Below are 27,021 nucleotides of genomic sequence, written 5' to 3' on the forward strand. Positions count from 1 at the left end.
GGAAGTGTGTTCCGCCTCATAAGCAAAACTATCAAGCAAAACTTCACTTATCTCATCTTGTTCTTTGGTCATTACATTAAATTTGTATTTTCTATTCATCCACTCACCTGTTAGTGGAAACATTTATTTTCCATTTAAACCCTTCAATAGTTTTAAAGGAAATACAATCATTCTTTGAATCTAATGAGCAGAAACAGATATTAAACTCCAGATGAGACCCAAGTGACTTAAATTGGTTCAGTAGAAGTTCTTTGCACCAATACTCAATGCCAATCAATAAAGCCAAACATTCCAAAAGCTTTATTAACTTCTCATATCAAATGATTTGTGTGTGTGTATATGTATGTCTGTGCGTATGTATACACACACACACACACACACACACACACACACACACACACACACACACACACACACACATTCTCTCTGTCTCCCTCCCTCTCCCTCTCCCTCTCCTTCAGTTACTGCATGCAGCATCCATTATTAAGGACCTCCAGCACCCAGGACATGCCCTTTTCTCACTGTTACCATCAGGTAGGAGGTACAGAAACCTGAAGGCACACACCCAGCGATTCAGGAACAGTTTCTTCCCCTCCGCCATCCAATTCCTAAATGGACTTTGAAGCTTTGGACACTACCTCACTTTTTTTAATATAGAGTATTTCTGTTTTTGCACATTTTTAAATAATCTGTTCAATATATGTAATTGATTCACTTGTTTATTATTATGTTTTTTACTTCTTATTATCATTTTTTCTCTCTCTGCTGGATATGTATTGCATTGAACTGCTGCCGCTAAATTAAAAAATGTCACATCACATGCCGGTGATAATAAATCTGATTCTGATTTAGTTTACATTTACTCCCAAAACATGTCTCCATACTCTTATGTATTAGATTTCATTCTCTATGTGTCAGGCCACATCACCAATCTGTCCATATCCCTGAGAAATGACTTTCACTGTTTAGTCATAGACATACTGCATGGAAATAGACCTTTTGAACTACCGCTAACTGGTCCATGCCAACCAAGCTAGTCCCATTTGTCTGAATTTGGCCCGTACCTCTCTAACCCTTTCCTGTCCATGTACTTTGGCAGCTTGCTTCCTATACACATCACCCTCCACACAAAGAAGTTAGTCCTGTAATCCCAGTCGTTAAAGTCTATTGTATATCATTTTTCCTGTAAATGCTGCAAGAAAATGAATCCTGAAGTAGTATACATGTACTTTGATAATACATTTATTTGGACATTGAGCTCTGAATTTAAAACTATGCCTTCTAGTTTCTGATTCACTGTCACTGAGGAAAAAATTGTGTGAATACCTTTGCCCATCATGATTTAATGCACCTCAATAAGGTCACGCCTCTCCGACAGCATGGAGGTGTACAAAATCATGGGCTATGCTCCAAGGAAAAATGGAGAGGGACGTAAGAGGGAAGGGTTAGTATGAATCTTAGAACAGGTTAAAAGGTTGGCACAATCTGGTGAGCCAAAGGGCCTGTACTGTGCTGTAATGTTCTATGTTCTATAAGTGAAGTCCTAGCCTACCCAACCTTTCCCTATAACTCAAACCCTTGAGTCCTGGCAACCTTCTCATAACATTTTCTACATTTCCTAATCACATATCCTGCGCAATCTCTGATATTGTTCTCTTTTATATCCAAATCCCAGTCATTACCATCCCTTGAAAGTCAGATAGACTTCCATACAATCTGATAAGCTATCTTTTCATCTCTGAGCACTCTCCTCTGTGTCTCAGCTTCATTAACAGCCAAGCCACTGGTGTTCACTTAATACCATCAGCTTCAGTATGACTGATATTTACTATCTGGAACTTAATTATTGCTAGTATTGACAAAAGATGAGTTCTCTAAATCTATGCTTTTGTACAGTGGAGAATACCCACTGTAATCAAATGTCCCTCTAGAATTTTGTTAGCAAACAGCTTGCAGCAGAGGCACAGCCAATAAAATATACTAATAAATGGATTAATTTTTTAATAAAGTAGATTAAATATAGAAAACAACATATGCTGATTATCCAAAATAAAGATAGGAAAGGCTGAAAATATACAATACCTCTGTCAGCATTCAAGTACAAAAGGACAGGTTAAGGTTTTGAATAGGAACTTTATCTTGACTCCTATCCAAAATGTCCATGCTGACCATGTTTTTCTTATATCCCTCTAAACCTCCCCTTTTTATGTACTTATCCACGTGTCTTTTAATTGTTTTATTATACCTTGCTCAACTACATTCTCTGACAGCTCATTCGATATACACACCACCCTCTGTTTGCATGAAGTTGCCTCTCAGGTCCCTTTTAAAACTCCCCCCCCCCCCCAGAATAGCCTATCCCTCCTGCTTCTGGTTCCCTTTCCCTGGGGGAGAAAAGACTGCGTGCATTTGCCCCTCATAATTTTATACTCTTCTGTTAGGTCACCCTTAAACTCCTAACCTGCTGAACCTCCCAGTATAACCTAGGCCCTGCAACTTTCTTGTAAATCTACAGTACTGTGCAAATGCCTTAGGCACAAGTATATAGGTAGGATCGCTAAGACCTTTGCACAGTACTGTTGAAAATTCTATATATTGCACTGTACTGCTGCTGCAAAAAAAAAACAACTTTCATGACGTATGTGAGTGTTGATAAACTTGATTCTAATATAGGTCTCTATTATGGACTGAGGGTGGGAAGCGGGCAGGAAGAGGAGAATCATGGTTGGAAAAGGGGAAGGGAGAGGGAAGTACCAGAGAGACATTCTGTGATGATCAATAACCAATTGTGTAGAATCAAATGACCTTGCCTGGTGCCTCAGGGCTGGGTGTGTCACGTCTACCACCACCTGCCCCTGGTACTCCTCTGCCACCTGTCCCACACACCAGCCATGGCACTTGACCCTCACCGTTCCCAACATCCTTTGCTCTCAACAGATGTGCAAACTCTCTCTCCATTCCACATTGAAACACAGTACTGTGCAAAAGTATTAGGCACCCTTAGTCTTTTGCACAGTACTGTAAGACCCTCTATCTCCTCCACCCACCGATAATTGTTCTTTCAACTATTCAAGCCTAAAACTCTGGAATTCTCTAATCATCTTCATCTCTCCCTCTACCTTTAACATGTCTTTTTTTAAACCCATCCTACTCATCAAGATTATTAGATAACACTGTACAACAATCATCATTTCAGATTTTCACTATTTATGATGACAATAAACCAGGTGGGAAAAAGTAATAACTTTGTTATTGAGAATAATCTAATCCTAAGTAAATAACATGACATGTATTCGATTTATACGGATGAGAAAAAAAAACTGCTGGATTATTCATTCACCAGTTACCATGAAAACAGTAGAGCAAGTGAAGATGAAACTTCCAAATTTTTAAGTGATTGACCTCTGGGAATGTAAAATTCAAAAATGTAAGTATCAAGAGAATTAGTAGGCTCTATGATGCCTGGAGTCTGCTTTGCAAGATAAGGACTGAACCTCTATATCAAATAAGAAAAAACTTACAGAGGGAATCTTTGGGAATTAATGGAGATGCTTTGATACAAAAGTCTTATTATCTTGTAGAAAACAGAATTAAACTTACCATCACTGACTTTTATGGGGATTTCTTTTCTCAGAAATTTGAATATTTGTGAAAATGTGAATATCAAATACTTTCAGATCGTGTATCACATCATGTATTTGCAAGGCTTAATGGGCTTAGTTAGGGTAGCTGAGATGTAAATTTATTGGTCATTTGCACATGGCAGTAACTAGTAAAATTCCACAATCTTCACTATCGATTTAGCCACACTATATTTACTATGAGTAAATAATATGCACCTGTAATAACATAAAAACATGGAAATAGGAGTAGACAAGTCAGGCTCTCTGAATCTGCTTTACTATTCCGGAAGGTAATGCTCACTAATGTAACTTAAGTCCACATTTGTGTGTTATTTCCATATCTTTGAAAGTCACTAAAATTTTTTATTGTTCAAATCCGATTATTCTTAATGATCAAGTATTTGCACACTTCTAGTTTAGAGAACTCAAAAAACTTGCAACCCTCTAAGTAAACAAATTAATTGTGATTCCAGTCAGAATGGCAAATATCTTAACAAGCATTGAACATAGCAACAGGCCCTCTGCCTTCAGCATCCCAGAGAAAACAACCTAAGGTTGTCCAACCACTCCTTAAAGTTAATACTCTCTTTCCAGGCAAGATCCTGTGAACCTTCCTTTGTATCTCTCCAAAGCCACCACATCAGTTCCTGCAACAAACCTGCACACAGAACTGTCCTGAGACTGGACCCTATGACCTTCAAATTCTCCAGGTTAATCCTCGACATCTTCTTATATTGGCATAGAATCATACAGTCATACTGCAAGGTAATAGGCCATTCAGCCCCAGTTTCCCCGGTTTACTTGTGCTTCAGTGCCTAAGTGATTCAAATGCTCATTTTTGACTATTTAAATGCCCTCTCCAGTAGTGCATTCCAGTAGTCACCACTCCGAGTGAAAGAAAATTTCATGCAAATCCCCCTAAATCTCTTCCCCCTTACCCTAAATCAGTGTCCTCTAGTTTGATTCACTTCTTTATTAATTTCTTAAATGTTTGAATGAGATTGCCAAAATCTGAATATAGGATATTACTACTTAAACTTTTCCAATACAATAATTTCCTCATCCAGGAAATCAATTTTTGAATCTATTCTGTATTATCTTGGGCCTCTCTAGGTAAAGAAAAGATTATTCCCCTCCCCCTTTGAGATATAATGTCCTAAATTTCACTCCAAGTATCCCTTCATATAAACGTTTTACAATTACAGCAAGGTCGTTACTTAGGGACTTCCTAATATTTCATACTATTCATGTTTTAAGAATTAAGAATCTCTGGGAGGATGAAGTGCAGCTATCTACTCTTGATTTTTAATGCTAATATCACTGTATAACATTCCATAACCTGGGGGTCACAATTGATTTAAAAATTAGTCAGACTAACTGCATACTGTAGATATTGTGATGGGCCCATTACCTCCTGAGTTTCCATGGGTTGTCAACCATTTAAGATTTTCCTACTGAGCGAAAAAAAGCACTGAACATTAGAAGAACTCAGTGTGTCAAGCAGCCCCTGTAGAGGCAGGATGTGTATATCAACATTTTCGGTCAAGTCCTTGCAATAGGATTAAAAAGAGAGACAAACGATAGTCAGTGGAAAGCCATGGGAGTGAGGGGGTGGGACAGGGTGATAGGCGGAACCAGATGTTTCCTTTAGTTTTCTTTGTTGTGTTCTGATTTGCTCCACGTTTGCATTTGCTGCTTGTTCTGGGAAGAGGATAACAGAAGGAACATAGGGCATAGTCCTGACGAAGGGTCTCGGCCCGAAACATCGACAGCACTTCTCCTTATAGATGCTGCCTGGCCAGCTGTGTTCCACCAGCATTTTGTGTGTGTTGTTATAGGGCATAGAACATAGCAGCACTGTACAGGCCCTTCAGTCCTCAATGTTGTGCCAACTTTTTAGCCTACTCTAAAATCAATCTGACCCTTTCCTTCTGCAGATTCCTCTAATTTTCTATTATCCATGTGCCTATCTAAGAGTTTCTTAAATGTCCTCAATGTATCTGCCTTTACCACCACCCCTGGCAGGGCTTCCCATACACCCACCACACTGTGTAAAAAAACATCTTTGATAATTCCCCCCCCTCCATGTACTTCCCTCCAATCACCTTAAAATTATGCCCCTTATGCTAGCCACTTACACCCTGGGAAAATGTCTCTGGCTACCCATTCAATCTATGCCTTTTATCGTCTTGTACATCTCTGTCCAGTCACCTCTCATCTTCCTATGCTCTATGCAACAAGTCAAATGCAGACCCTAGGGTTTGACTGCCTGTGTTATAAATATTATCGTTATTTGTTAACATTTATACTACATTGAGTTTGGACCACTCTTGTATGAATCCTAGGTTGAGGATGTTGTTGCTACTTGTTTGTGTCATTGCATTGGCAAGTTTAGACTTCTAAGTTCTAACATACAACTGATCCTAACATTTAGGAATGTTCCCGTTACATGGGCCTTGAATACTAATGAGAGTCTAATCACAATAGAAGCAAAATGTGAAATGAATATGATTTGATCACAGATCTTGTGATTGAACCTCTGCATTATATCTAATAATATAATGCAGTCTATTATCCACCTTGCCAGAAGCCAAGAGCAAGATATTGGGCAGCAGGAATCTGATTTGTGGTTGAGCTATGGAGACCATTTCATCAGGAGGAGCAAGAGAGAGAGAGAGAGCTTCCATTCACCACTCCAAATATTCACTTCCTCCACCATGGCAGCCACAATATTTACAGTTTACAAAATCCTAGATTATCCTGTCAGTGCCTTCCAAACCTGCAAACTGCATTACCAAGGACAAGGGTATAAAAAAGAGTGGAGCATCACCACCTGCAAGTTCCCTTCCAAGCCGCACACCATCTTGGAAATATAATGCTGGTCTTTCATTGTTCCTGGATCTAACTCCTGGAACTTCCTGTGGGAAAAAGAATAAGGTGGATGATCTTGTCGTACAGCTACAGATTGGCAGGTATGATGCTGTGGCCATCACTGAGACGTGGCTAAAGGATGCATGTCTCTGGGAGCTGGACGTCCAAGGATACATGGTGTATCGGAAGGATGGGCCAGTAGGCAGAGGGGGTGGCATAGTTTATTATTAAATCATTAGAAAGAGGTGACGTAGGATTGGAAGGTGCAGAATCTTTATGGGTTGAGCTAAGAAATCGCAGGGGTAAAAGGACCCTGATGGCAATTATATACAGGCCTCATAACAGCTGCAGTGATGTGGACTACAAATTACAACAGGAAATAGAAAAGGCTTGCCAGAAGGGCAGTGTTATGATAATTGTAGAGGATTTTAACATGCGAGTGGATTGGGAAAATCAGGTCGGCACTGGATCTCAAGAGAGAGAACTTGTAGAATGTCTACGAGATGGCTTTTTAGAACAGCTTGTTGTTGAGCCCACTAGGGGATAGGCTGTACTGGATTGGGTTTTGTGTAATGAACCAGAGGTGATCAGAGAGATTGAGGTGAAGGAACCCTTAGGAAACAGTGATCATAACATAATTGAGTTCACTGTGAAATTTGAGAAAGAGAAGCCGAAATCTGATGTGTCAGTATTTCAGTGGAGTAAAGGAAATTACAGTGGCATGAGAGAGGAACTGACCAAAGGTGACTGGAAAGGGACATTAGCAGGAAAGACAGCAAAGCAGCCGTGGCTGGAGTTTATGTGAGAAGTGAGGAAGGTGCAAGACAGATATATTCCAAAAAAGAAGAAATTTTTGAATGGAAAACAAGTGCAACCGTGGCTGACAAGAGAAGTCAAAGCCAAAGTTAAAGCAAAGGTGAGGGAATACAAGGAAGCAAAAATTAGTGGGAAGACAGAGGATTGGGAAGTTTTTAAAAGCTTACGAAAGGAAACTAGGAAGGTCATTAAGAGAGAAAAGATGAACTATGAAAGGAAGCTCGCAAGTAATATTAAAGAGGATACTAAAAGCTTTTTCAAGTATATAAAGAGTAAAAGGTGAGAGTAGATGTAGGACCGATAGAAAATGACGCTAGAGAAATTGTAATGGGAGATAAGGAGGTGGTGGAGGAACTGAACGAGTATTTTCACAGTCTTCACTGAGGAAGACATCAGCAGTATACCGGACACTCAAGGGTGGCAGGGAAGAAAAGTGTGCGCAGTCGCAATTATGACAGAGAAAGTACTCAGGAAGCTGAATAGTCTAAGGGTAGATAAATCTCCTGGACCAGATGGAATGCACTCTCGTGTTCTGAAGGAAGTAGCTGTGGAGATTGCAGAGGCATTAGCAATGATCTTTCAAAAGTCAATTAATTCTGGCCTGGTTCTGGAGGAATGGAAGATTGCAAATGTCACTCTGCTATTTAAGAAGGGGACAAGGAAGCAAAAAGGAAATTATAGACCTGTTAGCTTGATATCGATGGTTGGGAAGTTGTTGGAGTCGGTTGTCAAGGATGAGGTTACGGAGTACCTGGAGGCATATGACAAGATAGGCAGAACTCGGCATGGTTTACTTAAAGGAAAATCCTGCCTGACAAACCTAGTGCAATTTTTTGAGGAAATTACAAGTAGGCTAGACAAGGGAGATGCAGTGGATGTTGTGTATTTGAATTTTCAGAAGGCCTTTGACAAGATGCCGCACGTGAGGCTGCTAAACAAGTTAAGAGCCCATGGAATTACAGGAAAGTTACATACGTGGATAGAGCATTGGCTGATTGGCAGGAAACAGAGAGTGGGAATAAAAGGATCCCATTCTGGTTGGCTGCCGGTTACCAGTAATGTTCCACAGTGGCCCGTGTTGGGACCGCTTCTTTTTACGTTGTATATCAACAATTTGGATTATGGAATAGATGGCTCTGTGGCTAAGTTTGCTGATGAAACAGTCTGCAGAGAGACTTGGATAGATTGAGGGAACGGGCAAAGAAGTGGCAAATGAAATACGATGTTGGAAGGTGTATGGTCATGTACTTTGGTAGAAGAAATAAATGGGCAGACTATTATTTAAATAGGGAGAGAATTCAACGTTCTGAGATGCAATGGGACTTGGGAGTCCTTGCGCAGGATACCCTTAAGGTTAACCTCCAGGTTGAGTCGGTGGTGAAGAAGGTGAATGCAATGTTGGCATTCATTTCTAGAGAAATAGAGTATAGGAGCAGGGATGTGATGTTGAGGCTCTATAAGGCACTGATAAGACCTCACTTGGAATACTGTGTGCTGTTTTGGGCTCCTTATTTAAGAAAGGATTTGCTGACATTGGAGAGATTTCAGAGAAGATTCACTAGAATGATTCTGGGAATGAGAGGGTTAACATATAAGGAACGTTTGACCGCTCTTGGACTGTACTCCTTGGAGTTTAGAAGAATGAGGGGGGACCTCATAGAAACATTTCAAATGTTGAAAGGCATGGACAGAGTGGATGTGGCAAAGTTGTTTCCCTTGATGGGGGAGTCTAGTACAAGAGGGCATGACTTAAGGATTGAAGGGCGCCCATTCAGAACAGAGATGCGAAGACATTTTTTAGCCAGAGGGTGGTGAATCTGTGGAATTTTTTGCCACGGGCGGCAGTGGAGGCTAAGTTATTGGGTGTATTTAAGGCAGAAATTGATAGGTATCTGAGTAGCCAGAGTTATGCTGAGAGGGCGGGGGAGTGAGACTAAATGGGAGAATGGATCAGCTCATGATAAAATGGTGGAGCAGCCTCGATGGGTAAAATGGCTGAGTTCTGCTCCTTATGGTCTTAAGGTCTAAAACTTTCATCAAAAGGACCGCAAGGTAGCTTATCATCGTCTTCTCAAAGGCATGTAGGGTTCAGCAATAAATACTGGCTTTGCCCACAATTCTCATATCAATAAAATGAATGCATATCAAAAAAGAATATAGGCCAGTAAATTCTTGAAGTATTGAGGTTCAAGCTCCTAAACAATGTGAGAAAATAACTGAAATAAACTCAAATTCCTCATGCATCTTGTAGCTTTTGATTCTCTCTCTTCCTGCTAGATTGTCCTCGAGGAAAAGACATACTGGTATCCCAGTACATGCCTCAGAAGAAAATTGCTGCCAGTAACAGTGTCTTACTTAGCTGCTCAAAATTTTACCTTATAATTCAAGTCTACAGGAAGCTGATTGGTTCAGTGCAGATAGGTAATCCACCTCTTTAAGCAAACAATTTCTGTCAAGCAGGCGGGGATGAAATTCCCTCCATTGCATGTTATTTTCTCTGCCTTCTGTAATGGTAATTATCATTTAAAATTTCCCTTTAATGATTAAAATATCTTAGTATTTTAATTAAAGTAAGTACTTTGCAGGAGCACACAACATTTGCTGAAGGATATTATTTATTAATTCCTGACCAAATTCATCTTTTTCTCTGCAGCAGTTGAATGATAGAATGAAAATGTCAGTATGGGCATTAGAGAAAATAATAAAACATGTTATTTGATATGCCAAAGCACAAGGTATCAATTGCAGTCAAGAATAAATCTGCAGAGGCCAACTACCTCTTTAAAACAGCTGACAGCAAAAAATACAGCTTGTAATAGCTGTTTTTGCTAAGTCCTCATTGACGGAAGAGTAACTAAAGGAAAATGCTCTAATAAATTGCATCAGATGTTTTGCTCAGTATTTGCACAATACACAGTGCACCTAGTAGAGAAAAGCACTTCAGTTCCACAAAGGCTCTGTCTGCAATAGAAGAATGCACAATCAATAATAGGGATATTCAGTGCAGTTAGAGATCAGATTTAAATAGGAACAAATGAACTATTTTCCCTTTTGAATTTTGTTTGGGATATGGGTGTGTTTCACTGCAGACATGTCATTTGATCTATTATACGGTTGCTTTTGAATCCAGCGTGAACTGGGCGGCCAGTATCTTATCAGAAGGGTGCTGGTGTCAATTCTGGAGCAAGTGTGAATAGAGGTAGCCTGCTAATTCAAACAATGGAAAGTTTCTTTGTCAAGGAAAATCTATTTCAACATACATGAAACAGTGCAAGCTTGGGCATGTTTGTACATTGAGATAAAAAGGAGAGATGAACCATTAGTGACATTGAACCAGATGAGGAAAAATTGAGAGTATCTGCAGAGCTGAGAAATGGCTGATGGCTTCCCATAGGTGTTCTTGTAATGAGTTTTCGAATGATTTGTTTTCCACTACTTCTGTCGAACACAGTCATTAGGAGTGCTGTGGTAAACCTTTTTGGACTCATGTATAATCTGTGATATTATATACTCTCTAGGATGAGCATCCAAGTGAAACATGATTTCTTTCACAGAGCAGTGTGTGGTTTTAACTGCTGAATCATGAGGGCTATTTTTACTCAATGCTTCCATTAGTCAAAAAGTCCCTTTATGATATTTCATGGTGGGGATGAAGGGGATAATCAGAATGGTTATCAGAGTTAATCTTGCTCGCCTTTTGTGTGATCACAGCAAACTTATGTAGCCAAACAGGACGAGGTTAGTGAGATGAATGAAAGTGGGCATTGGATGTCTGAATTAACTGAAACTAGGTAGTTTGGTATAGAGTTCATTTTGCTGAACCTTTCCATATATCAGAAGACTTTGAAGATACAATTTGGCATGGACTAGATGGGCCAAATGGCCTGCTTCTGTGCTCTAGTTCTCTATGAGTGACTCTATAGGAGATTATTACTGGAAGCTGACACAGGTACTGAAGAGAAGGTGCTTGATGTCTGAAGGAAAATTGGGGTAGATAGTCCCGAGGGCATGACGAGCTGTCTTCCTGCCGTTTGTAGGAAGCCAGTGCAGGATTTGTAGGGGATAACTAAAATGTCCTTAGCCACGGGTAATTAGCTGGGTGACTGGATGGTAGCTAGAGTTGTTCCATTGGTTAAGAAAGGCTATAAGAATGTCAGGAGATTATAGGCCACTGAGACTGATGTCCATTGTAGGTAAATTACTGGAGGATATTATAAGGGGCAGAATATATATGTGTATTTGTATAGACATGGCCTGATTAGGGACAGTCAACATAGTTTGTTGTGGTAAATTGGGTCTAATCAATCTTACAGATTTTTGAGGAGGTTATCAAAAAGGTTGATGCGGGTGGATGTTACCTACATGGACATTTGTAGAAACATAGAAAACCTACAGCACAATACTGGCCCTTCAGCCTACTAAGTTTTGCGGAACATGTCCCTACCTTAGAAATTACTAGGATTACCCATAGCCCTCTATTTTTCTAAGCTCCATGTACCTATCCAAAAGTCTCTTAAAAGACCCTATCGTATCTGCTTCCACCACCGTTGCCAGCAGCCCATCCACACACTCACCACTCTCTGTGTAAAAAACTTACCCCTGACCTCTCCTCTGTACCTACTCCCCCGCACCTTAAACCTGTGTCCTCTTGTGGCAACTATTTCAGCCCTGGGAAAAAGCCTCTGACTATCCACACGATCAATGCTTCTTATCATCTTGTACACCTCTATCAGGTCACCCCTCATCCTCCATTGCTCCAAGGAGAAAAGGCCGAATTCACTCAACCTATTCTCATAAGACATGCTCCCCAATCCAGGCAACATCCTTGCAAATCTCCTCTGCACCCTTTCTGTGTTTTCCATATCCTTCCTGTAGTGAGGCGACCAGAACTGAGCACAGTACTCCAAGTGGGGTCTGACCAGGGCCCTATATAGCTGCAACATTACCTCTCGGCTCCTAAATTCAATTCCACGATTGATGAAGGCCAATACACTGTATGCCTTCTTAACCAAAGAGTCAACCTGTGCAGCTGCTTTATGTGTCCTGTGGACTTGGACCCCAAGATCCCTCTGATCCTCCACACTGCCTGGAATCTTGCCATTAATACTATATTCTATACTATATTCTGCCATCATATTTGACCTACCAGAATGAACCACTTCACACTTACCTGGGTTGAACTCCGTCTGCCACTTCTCAGCCCAGTTTTGCATCCTATCAACGTCCAGCTGTAACCTCTGACAGCCCTCCACACTATCCACAACACCTCAAACCTGTATCATCAGCAAACTTACTATCCCATCCCTCCACTTCCTCATCCAGGTCATTTATAAAAATCATGAATGACAAAATCCTGCTTGTGAGGCTGGTCCAAATTGTTTAGTCACTTGGCATTCAGGATGGAACAGTCAATTGGATTCATCATTGGCTGGTTAGAGGCCTGAGACTAGTGGAGTGCTGCAGGGATCGGTGCTGAATCCCTTGTTGTTTATCATCTGTATTCATGATTTAGATGATAATGTGGTAAACTGGATCGGCAATTTTGCAGATGACACGAGGAATAGGGGTGTAGTAGACAGAGAGGAGTGGTGTCAAAGCTTGCAAAGTGCTCCAGACCAACTGGGAAAATGGGCTGAAAATGGCAGATGGAATTTGATGGAAACAAGTGTGAGGTGTTGTACATTGGGAGAACAAAATCTGGTAAAATTTACATTGTAAACAGTGCAGCTCTGAGGTATGTTGTAGAAGAGGGGGTTCTGGGAATACAGGTCGACGATTCTTGAAAGTGGGAGATATGCTCATAAAGAGAGCTTTTGGCTCATTGGCATTTATAAATCAGGGCACTGAGTACATACAGATTTTGGATGTTATGCTGAAGTGGTATAAGATGTTAGTGAGGCAAAATTTGAAGTATTACATGTAGTTCTAGTTACCTACCTAAGTTTGAAAGAGTGCAGAGAACATTTACACAGATTGAGGACCTGGTTTACAGGGATAGGCTGAATAGGTTAGGACTTTATTCCCTGGAGTTCAGGAGAATGAGGGGAGATCCTGTAGAGATCCTATACAAATTTATGAGGATGAATGCATACAGGCTTTTTCCCCTCAGGTTAGGTGAGACTAGAACTAGAGGTCACAGGTTTAGGGTGAAACATGAAATAATTAAGAGGAATCTGAACGGAACTTCTTGACTCAGAGGGTGATGTGAGTGTGAAACAAAATGTCAGTGGAAGTGGTAGACATGGGTTCATTTGTAACATTGAAGTGAAGTTTCAATAGCTACATGGATGAGAGATGGATGGTGGGCTAGATGGGACAAGACAGAAAACCAGAATGACATGGACTAGATGGGCTAAAGGGCTTGTTTCTATGCTGTAGTGCTTTATAACTCTATACATCAATGACTTAGAAAGAGGAGAGTTCTTAAAACTCCAACCATCAGATTGAGTTAGACAGAGATATAAAGAATACAAATTCACCTTTGCGAGACTGTCAGCTCTGGCCATTTTCCTGAGAACAATACATTGTTTGATCCAATGTCTACTAGGCAATATAGCCTGTGATGCACCATCAATAACTCACACTGAGACGTAAGGCGAGATATCGACTTTTATTGACTGGAAGAAGGAACCAGGAGTGAGTGTCTATCATACAATGTCCTGGAGACTGAGGCCGAGCGTCAGGCCTCAGATCGCCTTTATACAGGGGCCTGTGGGAGGAGCCACAGGAGCAGTCAGCAGGGGGCGTGTCCAGACAGGCACATAGTTCACCACAGCCTGCCATGATGATACATTACCAGCTGGGAAAAATAGAGCAGGAAATGAGGGAGAACCGGAAAACGTTCTCCAGCAACTCTGTCATGTAGGAGGAATAAGGACATGTTTGTTGGCTCAGAGACTGACCTTGGTTATATGACAGATTACTGAAGAATTCCACCCAATGTAGGACCATCAAGCCATCCTCGATGCTTTCGAGTTCAAACAATCTGACAAAGCTGAAGATCTGCTTGTGACTCCTCAATTGCAATGGACTTTTCCTCCCATATTTAAGCAAAGAGCTAGCATCTGAATATTTGCTAAATCATATGATAGACTGGAAGTTGACAGAGAAACAAGAAGCATCTAAAAGTAAAAGCAGCTGTGATTAAATTTACAGCTTCTTGTTTGTTGTGATCCAGAGTCCATATTACTGGTCTGTTATGCCATATGACCTGGTGTCATATTGTTCCACAAAATGGAAATAGACAAACTTTTTTTCCCAGGAGGTTTTTTTTCATAAAGTTGCTGAAACAAATGGAAGATGAGGCAATGAACAACTCAGTTTATCCCCTCAACAACAGAAACCAAATGTTAGAGTTTAATGATGAGAAAAATGATCTTGACATAAAAGCAGGAATGAAGGAATTAATCTGAGGTATATCACTGCAGAAAGAAACAGTGCTACCGTTTACACACACACAATGCTGGAGAAACTCAGCAGGCCAGGCAGCATCTATGGCAAAAAGGACAGTTGATGTTTTGGGCCGAAATGTCGACTGTACTTTCCATAAGTTCTGCCTGGCCTGCTGAGTTCCTCCAGCATTTTGTGTGGGTTGCTCGGATTTCCAGCAACTGCAGATATTCTCATGTTTAACAATTTAAGTTGTTTACTTTCTTCATAATCCTATTTGGACATTCTCTAAGGCCGTGTTTGATCATGGAAATTTTCCTTTAAGCCCTTCTTTCTGTATACTGGTACATTTGAGAGTCATTCAAACCACTGCAACATTTTAGCAATAATTTTTAATCAGTGTGATATAATTGTTTAATACCACCTTGCACCATAACCATACTGCAAATATAAATTATTTAAAGCAAGTTACTTAGCTTAAAATAGATGCAACTCTGTGATAAACAGAAGTCAAAGCTAACAATTTAGATCTCAGTCTCAGCCAGACATTGCCACCCAGGGATTTATCAGAACCAGCAAATTAACTGAATAATTCTATTTATCATCAACCAACCTTACCAAATTTCGCATGTTCTTTTTAATTGTACGCATACTGGTTCACTCTTCAAGGCTAGCATATGTTTGCCTTGAATTGATCTCAGAAATGGCATCAGTTTCTGGAAAGCAGTGACTTCCCTTTTCAAATCTTATGGATGCTCAGAGAAAAGGCCATTTAACAGTACTACTAAAAGATGTGGAGGATCAGAATAATACCAAATACCAGAACCTTCTGATTATTTCAGAAGGTCATGTTCCAATCTCCAAAAGCAAACTTTCACAGATGCTGAAAATCAGAAATAAAATAAAATTTATTAGAAATACTCAGCAGATCAGGCAGGATCTGTGGAGAAAGAAATAGATTTAAAAGTTTTGATCAGAACTGGTGAGAGATCATTCACATAAAATGTTAATAATAATCTTGTGCAGTAACTGCAGTCTTTGTTTCTCTTGATTAAGAAGCCCCCTGAAGCATCATTTAAAGTTATGGTCAAATTTATAAATCAATCAATTTGACAAATTAATCTATGTAATTACAGCCCTAGTTTCATGTACTGACAGCCACAGTCAGATGGTAAAATTCCTACAAAACCTCTGTGAAAGCAACAGGACAGTGGAATTGTGCAACAATGAATTTCTAGTAGATATTTCTGAAGATGCCATTCTGCTACCCTTATGCTTTTTGGTAGAGATTGTACTATTTGTGAAGTAGTATCAGTTTCTCAGTAACAGCGAGCAATTTGTGTTGTGCACTATTAGTTGAGTGAATGTGTGCTTTAGACGGCAGATGGGGTATCAATCTAGTGAGTACTTGGCCCTGGGGGCGTCAAGAGTTGTTGGAGGTGCGCTCATCCAAGCAAGTGGAGAATATTCCATCACACTCCTAATATTTCTTGTGTATGATAAAAAGGCCTTAGAGTGTCAGGAGATGTGTCATTTTCTGCAGGAGACCCAGCTGTGCTTGTAGCTCAGTTTTTGTGTCACTGGTCTGGCTGAGTTTCTACCCAATGATGACTTCCAGAAAGCTGAGTGTGCAGGGCTTGAAAAGAACTTGTTTACTGATGCCCAATATTGATTCTTCTTTTTAAGCCCATTACTCCAATTATGGCCACTGACAGCAGCTCGTCAGAGTCCTCTGTCCTGGACACCTTAGAGTTTCTGTTGGTGTTTCTGTAGCTCTGGGTTCCTAATCCCTGCCCAACCCTCCTCCTCTTGCAGTCGGGCCGGGGACCACCCATGGCAGAGTTGCGTAAGTAATTGATGAGGCAATAATGTTGATAGCAGTGTCACCAATGGCTTGATTGATCGGGTAGACTGACTGGGCAGTAATAAGCCAGAGTGGATCTGTCCCGCTTTTTATAAACAGGACATATGTTGTAACTGTACTGGAACAGCCTGATTAAGGCACAGCTAGTTTTGGAGAGCACATAACTTACAACAGCATCACAGGTACACAGCTTCGTATACGCAGCTTTCAAAGAAAAACATAAACTAAGCATGAATTATACACAAGTTTTACAAGGAAGAACCCAGCCAAAACAAAAAAAAATCGAAGTACCTTTTGTATAGAATGAGCAAAGTAGTCATAGTGTTGCTAAACTCTAGTAATCAAGAACCAAATGGTTGAAGAGAGTACTTCTTCTCAGAAGTTAAATGAAGGGCTATAGTTGTCAAAAGAGGATGTAAATCAAAGGTTTAAAGTATATTTATTATCAAAGTACATACATGTTATCATACACAGCCCTGAAATTCATTATCTTGTGGGCAGACTCAATAAATCCAAAATAGAATAATAACCATAATAGTATCAGCAAAAGACTATTCCAACTTGAGTGTTCAACCAGTGTGCAAAAAAAAAACAAACTGAGAAAATACAAAAATAAAGAAATAATAATAATGATAAATAAGCAATAAATATAAAGAACATGAGATGAAGAGTGCTCAAAAGTGATTAGTTAAGGGAATATTTCAATGATGGGGTGAGTGAAGTTATCCCCTTTGGTTTAAGAACCTAATAGTTGAGGGCCAATAACTGTTCCTAAACCTGTTGGTATGTCCTGAGGCTCCTGTACCTTCTTCCTGATGGCAGCAGTGAGAAGTGTGCACGTTCTGGGTGGTGTGGGATCCTGATTTCCTGCAGCAGTGCTTCATGTAGATGTGTTTAATGGTGGGGAGGGCTTTACCCATGATGGACAGGCCATATCCATTATTTTTTTGTGGACTTTCTGTTCAAGGGCATTGGTGTTTCTATACCAGGCTGTAATACAGCCAGTTAAGATACCTGAAGAAATCTGTCAAAGTTTTAGATGTCATGCCAAAATAATAACACCAAGGAATTTTAAAGTTGCTGACCCTTCTCCACCTCTGGTCCTCTGATGAGGACTGGGTCATGGACTTCTGGTTTCCTTCTTCTGAAGTCAATAATCAGCTCCTTGCTGACGGTAAGTAAGAGGTTGTTGTGACTTCTCTCAGCCAGATTATCAATCTCCCTCCAGTATGCTGATTCATCGTCACATTTGATTTGGACTACAACAGTGGTGTTGTCAGCAAACTTGAATATGGTATTTGAGTTGTGTTTAGCTATGCAGTCATAATTGTAAAGCAAATATAGAAGGGGACAAAGCACAAAGCCTGGTGATGCACTTTGCTGATGGAGATCGTAGAGGAGATATTAACAAATGAAACTCACTGGAGTCTTCAAGTAAGGAAATCAAGGATCCAATTGCACAAGGAGGTATTGAGGCCAAGCTCTTGGAGCTGATTGACTAGTTTTAAGGGGATGATAGTATTGAGTGCTGAACTTTAGTCAATAAAGAGCATCCTGCTGTATGCATCTTTGCAGTCCAGATGTTCCAGGGTTGAGTGAGGAGCCAATGAGATGGTATCTGCTGTGGACCTTTTGCGCTGGTAGGCAAATTGGAGTGGATCTAAGTTGCTTCTCAGGCAGGAGTAGGTATTTTTCATCACCAGTCTGTCAAAGCACTTCATCACTGTGGATGTAGGTGCAACTGGGTGATTATCATTGAGATAGGTCACCATGCTCTTCTTGGGCACCAGTAATACCACAGCCTGCTTGAAGCAGGTGGATAACTCAGACTGGCAAACCAGGAGGTTTAAGATCTTGGTGAATAACCTGGCCGGTTCATCAGCTCAGGTCTTTAGTACTTGACCCGGAACACCATCTGGGCTGAGTTCATCCTCCTGAAGGCTGCTTGCATATTAGCCTTAGAGACTGAAATCATAGAGTCATTGGGGGACATGGGAGTTTGTAATGGTTCCTCCCTGCTTTGATGGTCAGAGCAATCATTGAAGACATTGAGCTCATCTGCATGAGTAGCTCTGCTGTCACCTATATCACTTGATTTAACTTTATAAGAGGGGGCATATCTGGAGAGTGGATAGTAGTTCCTGTTCCCTTTTTGCCTGACTTAAAAATGATGTTCTGAAGAATTGGGCCATGTGCACAATGGCGTGTTCTTTGACTGCCCCAATAAATGTAGCCCATTCTCCAGGTCTTCAGCTCACTCCAGGGCACCAGACCATGGCTCTAAGCTACCATCTCTACCACTCCACAGAAGCCCTGAAATGAAATTTAATCTGATAGAAATGGTGACCTGAAAATATCATAAGCACATGAGGTTCTGGAGATGCTAGAAATTCACAGCAACACACAGAAAATGTTAGAGGAACTCAGCAGGTCATGCAGCAGCTATGGACATGAACAAATAGTCAATGTTTCAGGCTAAGACACTTCTTTGGGACTGGAAGGGGTAAGGTGCCGGAATAACAAGGTAAGGTCAGGGGAAAGAGGACTAGCTAGAAGGTATTTGGTGAAGTCAGATGGCTGGGAACAGTAAAGTGCTGGAGAAGAAGGAATCTGGTAGGAGAGGAGAGTAGACCATAGGAGAAAGGGAAGGAGGAGGGGATCTAAGGGGTAGTGGTAGCCAGGCGAGAAGAGGTAAGATGCCAGAGTTGGGAATAGAAAAAGTGGGGATGGGGAGGGTAAATGGTTTTACCAGAAGGAAAAAATAGGTATTGGTGCCATCAGATTGGAGGCTACCCAAATGGAACATAAGGTGTTGCTCCTCCACCGTGTGGGTGTCCTCTTTGTGGCACCACAAGAGGCCATGGACTAACATATTGGAAGGGAATGGGGATAGGAATTAAAATGGTTGGCCATCAGGAAGTTCTGCTGTTGGCAGATGGAGCAGAGGTGCTCGATAAAACAGTCTCTCAATTTACGTTGGGTCTCAGCAATGTAGAGGAAGCCACATCAGGAGGATCAAATACAGTAAACAACCCCAACAGATTCATAGGTGATGTGTTGCCTCACTTGGAAGGACAATTTGGGGCCCTGAATGGAGGTAAGGGGGGAGGCAAATTTACAGGTATAGTATTGATCACTTGCAGGAGTATGTGCCAGGAGAGAGATTGGTGGGGAGGGGACAATGGAATCACAGAGGGAGTGATCCTTGCAGAAAGCGGAGAATTGGGGGGGTGGTGAGATAAAGATGTGTTTGTTTGAAGATGGCGGGAATTGCAGAAAATGATGTTTTGGGGTGGTAGGTGAGCACAAGAGGAAGTCTATCCTTGTTAAGTCGATAGACAGATGAGTTGTGTGCGGATGTCCGGGAAATGGAGGAGATGCGGGTGAGGGCAGTATCAATAGTGGAGGAATGCACCCCTGGCGTTTGCAGAAGGAGAACATCCCTGATGTCCTGGAAAGGAGAACCTCATCCTGGGTAAGATGCAACAGAGATGAAGAAACTAGGGAAAGGGAATAGCTTTTTTACAAGAGACAGGGTGGGAAGAGTTATAGTCGAGATAACCATGGGAATCAGAAGATTTCAAAAAGATGTCAGTCAACAATTTGTCTCCAGAAATGAAAGACAGATTGAGAAAGGGAGGGAGGTGTTAGAAATGAGCCATGTGAATTCAAAGGCAGGGTGGAAGTTAGAGGCAAAGCAGCACCAATGCAGCCATCATTGTAACATGGAAAGGATTGGGGAGCATTACCAGGGAAATACCATATGTCATTACTCAGCCAGTGCCTCACAGCTGCAATGGTAATGCATCTAACATCTTTATCCAAAAATGGATTTGTTTGAAATTATTTGCTGCTATTGTCAAAGCAAAGAGCTTATGCAGAAGACAATGACTCAGGACTGGTTGTCATCATATGACATATTTGCAAGAACTAAGTGTTTTCAATGAATACTGAAATCACTTATGAATAATGAAGATTCTGAGAATGTGCCTGATTACAAACTCTGACCATAGATCTGTGAGAAAGGCATAGTATGAGTTCTCATGCTCTTGATCCTTTCATACCTGATCACAAATTTCCTTAACTCTTGCTCCCCTGTGATACTTGGAACGTTAGAGTGTGTTCTAGATTATATGGTAAAATGTGTGGTAGATTTCATGCTAGATGTCAAAGTTATGTGTTGTACTGTCCCCTTGATATGACATGCTGGATTGTGGAGGATGTAGTGATCTGTGCATCTATCTATCTGTAGGGGTGTGCACAGTGAGCTATTATTTGCACCTGGCTAATATCCGAGTTGTTGTGTTGATGTGTGAAGGTGCTATTCATTTGAGAGTAAGTGGCCACAGGTGCGGCCTCTGCATGTAGGAACTGAAGTTTATTGAAGTGACATTGAAATGTTATCTGTCCAGGTGAGAACAAACTCTGCTTGTCCTAGTAATTAAATGTCACCTGCTCCAGCATCTATCTGGTCCAGCACTGTCTCGTTGTGAGGCATCAGCCTGCTTCCTGAGGTGAGACACCCCTGGTCTATCATTTCAGCTGCCTGTATCTTTGCCTTCAATAAATAGCAGTGGTGAGAGATGGCTGACTATATATGAAGGTCTGGATTTCTTAGGTGATTGTGTGAATAGTGTACAAAATGTGTCTTAGAATGTAGATGTGAGGACATATGAATTCTCACTATGCCTCGGCCATTATATGTAAGGGAAAAAGTATATTGCTATTGTGAAGGTCACAGGTTGAAATGAGTTAAACTTTCCATTAATTGTACAAATCTAACCGATTGCTGCAATTTCAAAAGAATTCAGAATGAATTGGTTTGGTATACAGCAGGGTGTTCCACACAATGCAAATGCATAGTTCAATGCTCCCTTTATCTTTCCTGCTGAGTTCCATGCTAGGTATCCTATAGCTTGTGGGCAGACACTGATTTGCATCCACGAAATTTTATTTTACAGTTAATTGCGGCTTTGTATTCAACTAAAATGATTCAGTGAAAAGAAGAAAGTGATGTGATTTCACTTAGCCTGTGCACATCCTGGCAATGCATGCTACACAATCACCTAGCTGTCAAAACTCAACCTGTTAATGGCATTCACCTAACCACTTATGAACTCATGCACACCCACTGCCTTGAGAACAGTGGAGTATCTCAACTCAAAACTGAAAAACAGTTGGAGGAAGATAATTTTGACTGTTTTGTGCTGGAAAACTGTAGCAGATGGGACTTTTTGAACATTCCAATCGGTGATCATGAACTCGATTTAAATTCCCAGCAGGCTTTGAAATGGGTCACCAACATCCCTGTTCAATTCACATTTAATTTAAATATTTAAAATGGGGTTTCAAAAGCAAAAGCCTGCAGGAAAACTAAGTTCTGAAATAAACCCGGAAATATTTAGCAGGTCATAAAGCTGCTGTGGTGTGAGGAACAGTTAACATTTCAATTGAATGACTTTTCATCAGAAGACACAAGGCCTAATGCATCAGTCTTCACTGTGGAAGACACCGGCAGTATGGTGGAATAAATTCTTTTTAGGCTTAAAAAGGTACAGGTATTGATTATAACCGATGTTTTGCTGACAAACTCTGCCATCTTCATCAGGGATAATGCATTGGCATGTTTACTCTGGTGGTATTTATATCCCTGTAATCCATCCTTCCTGATTGGTTATCCTCATCCAATCAGTTTTCCGCTCTCTTATCTTGCTTACGACTGAATTCCAGTTCTTACTTAGAGTAAGACCTTTGTCTTTGCTAAAACTATTTTCCTCTAGTTTTATTTCATTGGCTTCCTTCACCGGGTGGTCCCAAAAGCCATTAACACTGCACAGTGGTTTAGTGCCATCAAAGTCAAACCTATTCCCATTGTAAATGTAACATTCTGCTACTGCCGATTTCTCCGGGTAACCCAAACGGATACACCTCTTTGATGCGGGTTTCCACCTTGTGTCCCACCTGGCCATTATACACTGCTCCACATTCACAAGGAATCGTGTAAATGTTAACCAGCCTGAGCCCTAGGTCATCTTTGACCACATAAGCTGTGATTTGAGCTACCTTATGGATTTGTGGATGCTATTAGTCCAGTATTTCTTCATGATCCTGACAATCCTTAAAGAAGCCATGAAAATTATGGGAAGTCAGGCGGTAGCGATGGATTCCTCCTCATTGGTAGGTTTCCTGGTTTTTCTGTTGGCCCTTTTAAGGGCCTGATTGATTTCCTTCACCTTGTACTCACTCTGTAGGAATGTCATGAATAATTGTCTTATTTCAGCTGGGAGACTCTCTGAGTGTGAAATAGTTTGCATACGGTTAATCAAAGTAGACAGAACCACTCTACATTGGGAGGCATGATATTGTTGAGGTATACTAAGCCCATGTGAGTGAGTTTCTGATAGATGCCATGTCCAAGGCTGCCATCCAGTTTCCATCAAATTAGAATTCCAGGAACGGTAACCAACATCCAGCTGAACCAGGAGGACATAATGGTCAGTTTCGACTTGATGTCCGTCTACTTTAATTAACCATGTAAAAACTTCAACTCTATTTTCGTAAACAGTGATGTTTGAATTGCTATTTGAGATCTTTTTTGTTACTTAAATTAGGAATCTCATGTTACCTTTAATACTCCATTACAACAATTGGGCTCTAGCCAATCAAATACTCTCTGTTTTAATTGGATAAAACAGCTGAAAATTTTAGTATAGAACTGCTCAAATTGTTCAAACATTTAAATTAAAAATTCTTTTTCCATAAGGAAGTAAGGAACCGATAACCATGTGAATAACAAATATGCAGACTTGTAGGTTTCATATTTAATTCTTTCTGTTAAATTGTCATCATATGCTAAATTTGTATATTTAAGGTTTCACTGTGTTTAGGTGATAGAATATTATGGATATAAGGTTGAACTGGAGCAAGCTGAAAGCTACTGGCCCCATAGGGAACTACCAGGAGCCAATCCAGAGATTTAAAAGAGGTGACTCTGGAAATGGTGGATGAACACTGTTTAAGAAAGGAAGGAGGGAGAAAATAGGGAATTACTGACCCTGAGCCCAGGTGACAGGGAAAATATTATAATTTATATTTTTAAGAACTCTGCTAGGTGCCTCAAGAATTGTTTGTAGCCTTTTATTGTAATACTACGAACTCAACCTATTCTATGAATAGTAATTAAATCAATATTATCTATCCTCCTCAATATATTAGAAAATGTTCCATTCTTATGTTTGGGAAAATATTTGAAACATTTCTTGACTTAGTTAGGTCTTGTTTCTTTTTTTTGAGGCTTGGTGATGAACGGTCTTGACATGGGAAATCAAGAGATTCTGACTGAAGTCTTTGCTGAGTCAGACAGGAGAAACAGGAAGGGAAAGATGTTTGCAAGACAGCTAACAGATTAAATTACTAAATTGTTTCACAGAAAAGGGATCTATAACTAGTGGAAACAACAATTTTAAAGTTCCACATTTTCGCAAAAGAGGCCAGAAACTCAAAATGTTGGTGCTTTTAGTTTGATTCATCACACTTTGTTCCCCATTCTGTCCCTTAGCAGAAGGATCACATGGCCAGCGTTATGCCGAGTTTTGTATGGAAGCTTTCTTGATCTTATTAACAGAATGGCATAAGTCCAGAATCTAGCTCAATGAAGACTGGTACATCGCCAGAAAAGGGCTCCCACTGCTATTATCTGCAACAATATGTAATCTTTGACAAACTTTAAAAGGATACAAAATTTAAGATACTCACCCACACACCCCCACCCCAGTTTTGAAAAGAAAATTCAGATTGTGTTAATTTCTTTTCATTTGTTGAATGTACAAACTCAAATATGTCCTCCTATGATATTACATTAGCATGTATAACACAAAAAATGCTATAGAAACTTAGCAGTGGGCTGTATCTATGGAGAGAGGAACAGAGTTAATATTCAGATCATGGACTATTCTTTGGTCCTGATAAAAATAGAACTGACAGTGATGGTGGTGAAGTATCTAAGCAAGCACTTAAGGCACTGAGCCATAGAATGCTATGCACGAAACACTGGTAAATCAGATTAGTCTAGGTTTATACTTGATGGCTGATCCTGCTTCAGTTCTGTATGACTGATGCACCATCAATAACTCTCGGAGACACGAGGCGCGATATAAACTTTTACTGGCTGGAAGAAAGAACAAGCAGCAATTGACCACCACACTACATCCTGGAGACTAAGGCTGGGGCGGTGTCTCCAATCGCCTTTATAACGGGGTCCATGGGAGGAGCCACAGGAGCAGTCAGCGGGGGGGCGTGTCCAGACAGGTATATGTAGTTCACCACAATGACTCTATGACTAACTACTTGTGGGTGCCTAGTCACTCTGGAGAAGAGCAAAGCATTGTAATGTTTAGATTATGGTCCTCTGAATAAAGGAAGAATCCAGAATTTGGCAGTTCTGTTGGAATGGATGAAATCCACACTGTCTGAAGGAGAATGGAAGCAAAATAAATATTGGGGATAAGCAACAGGTGAGACACCCAGAAAGGGTGTGGAGGGGAAGTTGGGGGTGAGGCGGCTAGATGATATTGGTGAGAGACATCCCTGTCATTTGCAAAGGTCTCAAAAAGAAAGATTGATCTTAGGGTATCTCAGAAACAGTGCTTATTGAGAAAATGTACATTGTTTTTTTTGGGATGTGAACGCATTCTGAAAGGAGCAGAGAGTATATGAAAATCTGAAAAAAAATGAAAAATGCCGGAAACACTCAGCAGCATTTGTGGAAAGAGAAACAGGGCTAATATTTTATACCAGCTACCCTTAGCAAGAGTCTCTGGTCCCAACTCATCCTTCATAAATTCAAATTCAAATTCTATCCCAAGCAATTTGGACCCCCCAGGATCACTGATATAATCAAACAGTTAATGTTTCTCTAGACACTGTTCTCATCTCCTCCTGAGATACCCCTCTTTATGCCAATGCACTGATGCTCTTGACCTCTCCTTGCAGCAACACCAACTCAGTCCATCTCAAAGATCTCACCCACTGCAATTCTATTTTGCATTTGGAGTTATAAAGGCTTCTATTTTTCATTCCTTTTTGATATCACAGATTGCAAATGTCAGCTGTCTCGGTTTGCTATACACTTCCTGACCTTTGTGTCCCTTCACTTTCTTCTGACCTCATCCCTACACACAGCCTTGCCTTTCTGCTGTGTTTTCAATGTCCTTCTTGATCTGTCTCTCTCTGATCCTGAACAATCAGTATTGTTCCTGCAAAGAAATTTCTGACCTGACTCTAAACCGTTCCTGTTTGTAGATGATGCTTGTGTTTTCTGTTTCTCATCGACTATAGATGGCCAAGCTAACAGTTATTGATCATCTTGAAATACTTTGAAAAAGTGTCTGTGCATCTTCCTGAACCTTTGTCAATGTAGTAAATAAATAAGCAATAGACTGTATATTAATAGATAATAAAAGAGATTTTTCAAAAAATAAATCCAGGTTTTAACACAGGATGTTTGTACTAGTATATAGGTGCTATAAAAGTGGACAGAGCTGAACTGCCTTTGTCAATGGAGGATACTCCATTTGAGTTGTGTTTATTTGGTGTTAATGTACTAGTCCCTAACCTGTTCCAAAAGCTATTATTCTGTTGTAAATCATCCAGTTAGTCACTGGACTCGGGATATTGCTGAGGAGGATTTATTCATGTAATTTTCTCAAATGCCAAGAGTAGATTTTTAGATTTTAATCAAGTTACATTCAATAAATACTTGCCAATTATTGGAGTCAGTCTAGATGCCACTGCATAAGGACAGATTTTTCAGACTTCTTCATTATCTGGAGCGTTATATTGTTGAAAATTTTCCATTCATCAGCCAATTGTCTCACTTCATGAGGAAAATAATGAAGCAATACCCTGCAACTGAGATGATTTGCCCCCGACAACCACAGCCATCGTGTTTTATCCAAAGTATGTGTCCAACTATTGGAAGTCCTTTCTTTATTGAATATTCCTCAATATCAAGGGTAGTACAAAATTCAGTTCATCACCATATTGAAATCAAATGTCTCAGTTGAACCAGAATTCGGCATTATTGAATTGCATTATTGATGCCCCCTTCCATAACCTACAGTATCTACCTCTATAAGAAAAGGAGTCAGCCATCCATCGCCTCAGGAAATGTTCCTTCACATCTATCCATCTGAACAAAATTTGAAGCAGAGAGATATTTTCATTAATCTTCTTGCAAAGTTATGCTTCTCTTTATTACATTGATTGGTTAGCTCTAGTTTATACCATCTTGCTTTGAACACCACCACCAGAAGGAAGCATTTCTACCTAGAGCTTAGCTTCCTGACCCAAGCTAAAAGGAAATGACAATATGTATTAGCTGAGGTTGTGTATCAAAAAGACCTGTGTGCCATGAGCTGAGATTAGGTTTTGACCTTTCTTTGATTGAGTTGATTTGAG

General features: G+C 40.4%; 1 protein-coding gene across 1 annotated transcript in view; it reads left to right on the top strand.

The window, feature by feature from the left end:
• Window positions 1-27,021, top strand: part of LOC132392758 (UPF0524 protein C3orf70 homolog A-like) — a 36,761-nt gene that overhangs the window by 5,382 nt on the left and 4,358 nt on the right. The window lies entirely within an intron of this gene.

Source organism: Hypanus sabinus, chromosome 4 (genome assembly GCF_030144855.1).
Source record: "Hypanus sabinus isolate sHypSab1 chromosome 4, sHypSab1.hap1, whole genome shotgun sequence".
NCBI classification, from domain to species: domain Eukaryota; kingdom Metazoa; phylum Chordata; class Chondrichthyes; order Myliobatiformes; family Dasyatidae; genus Hypanus; species Hypanus sabinus.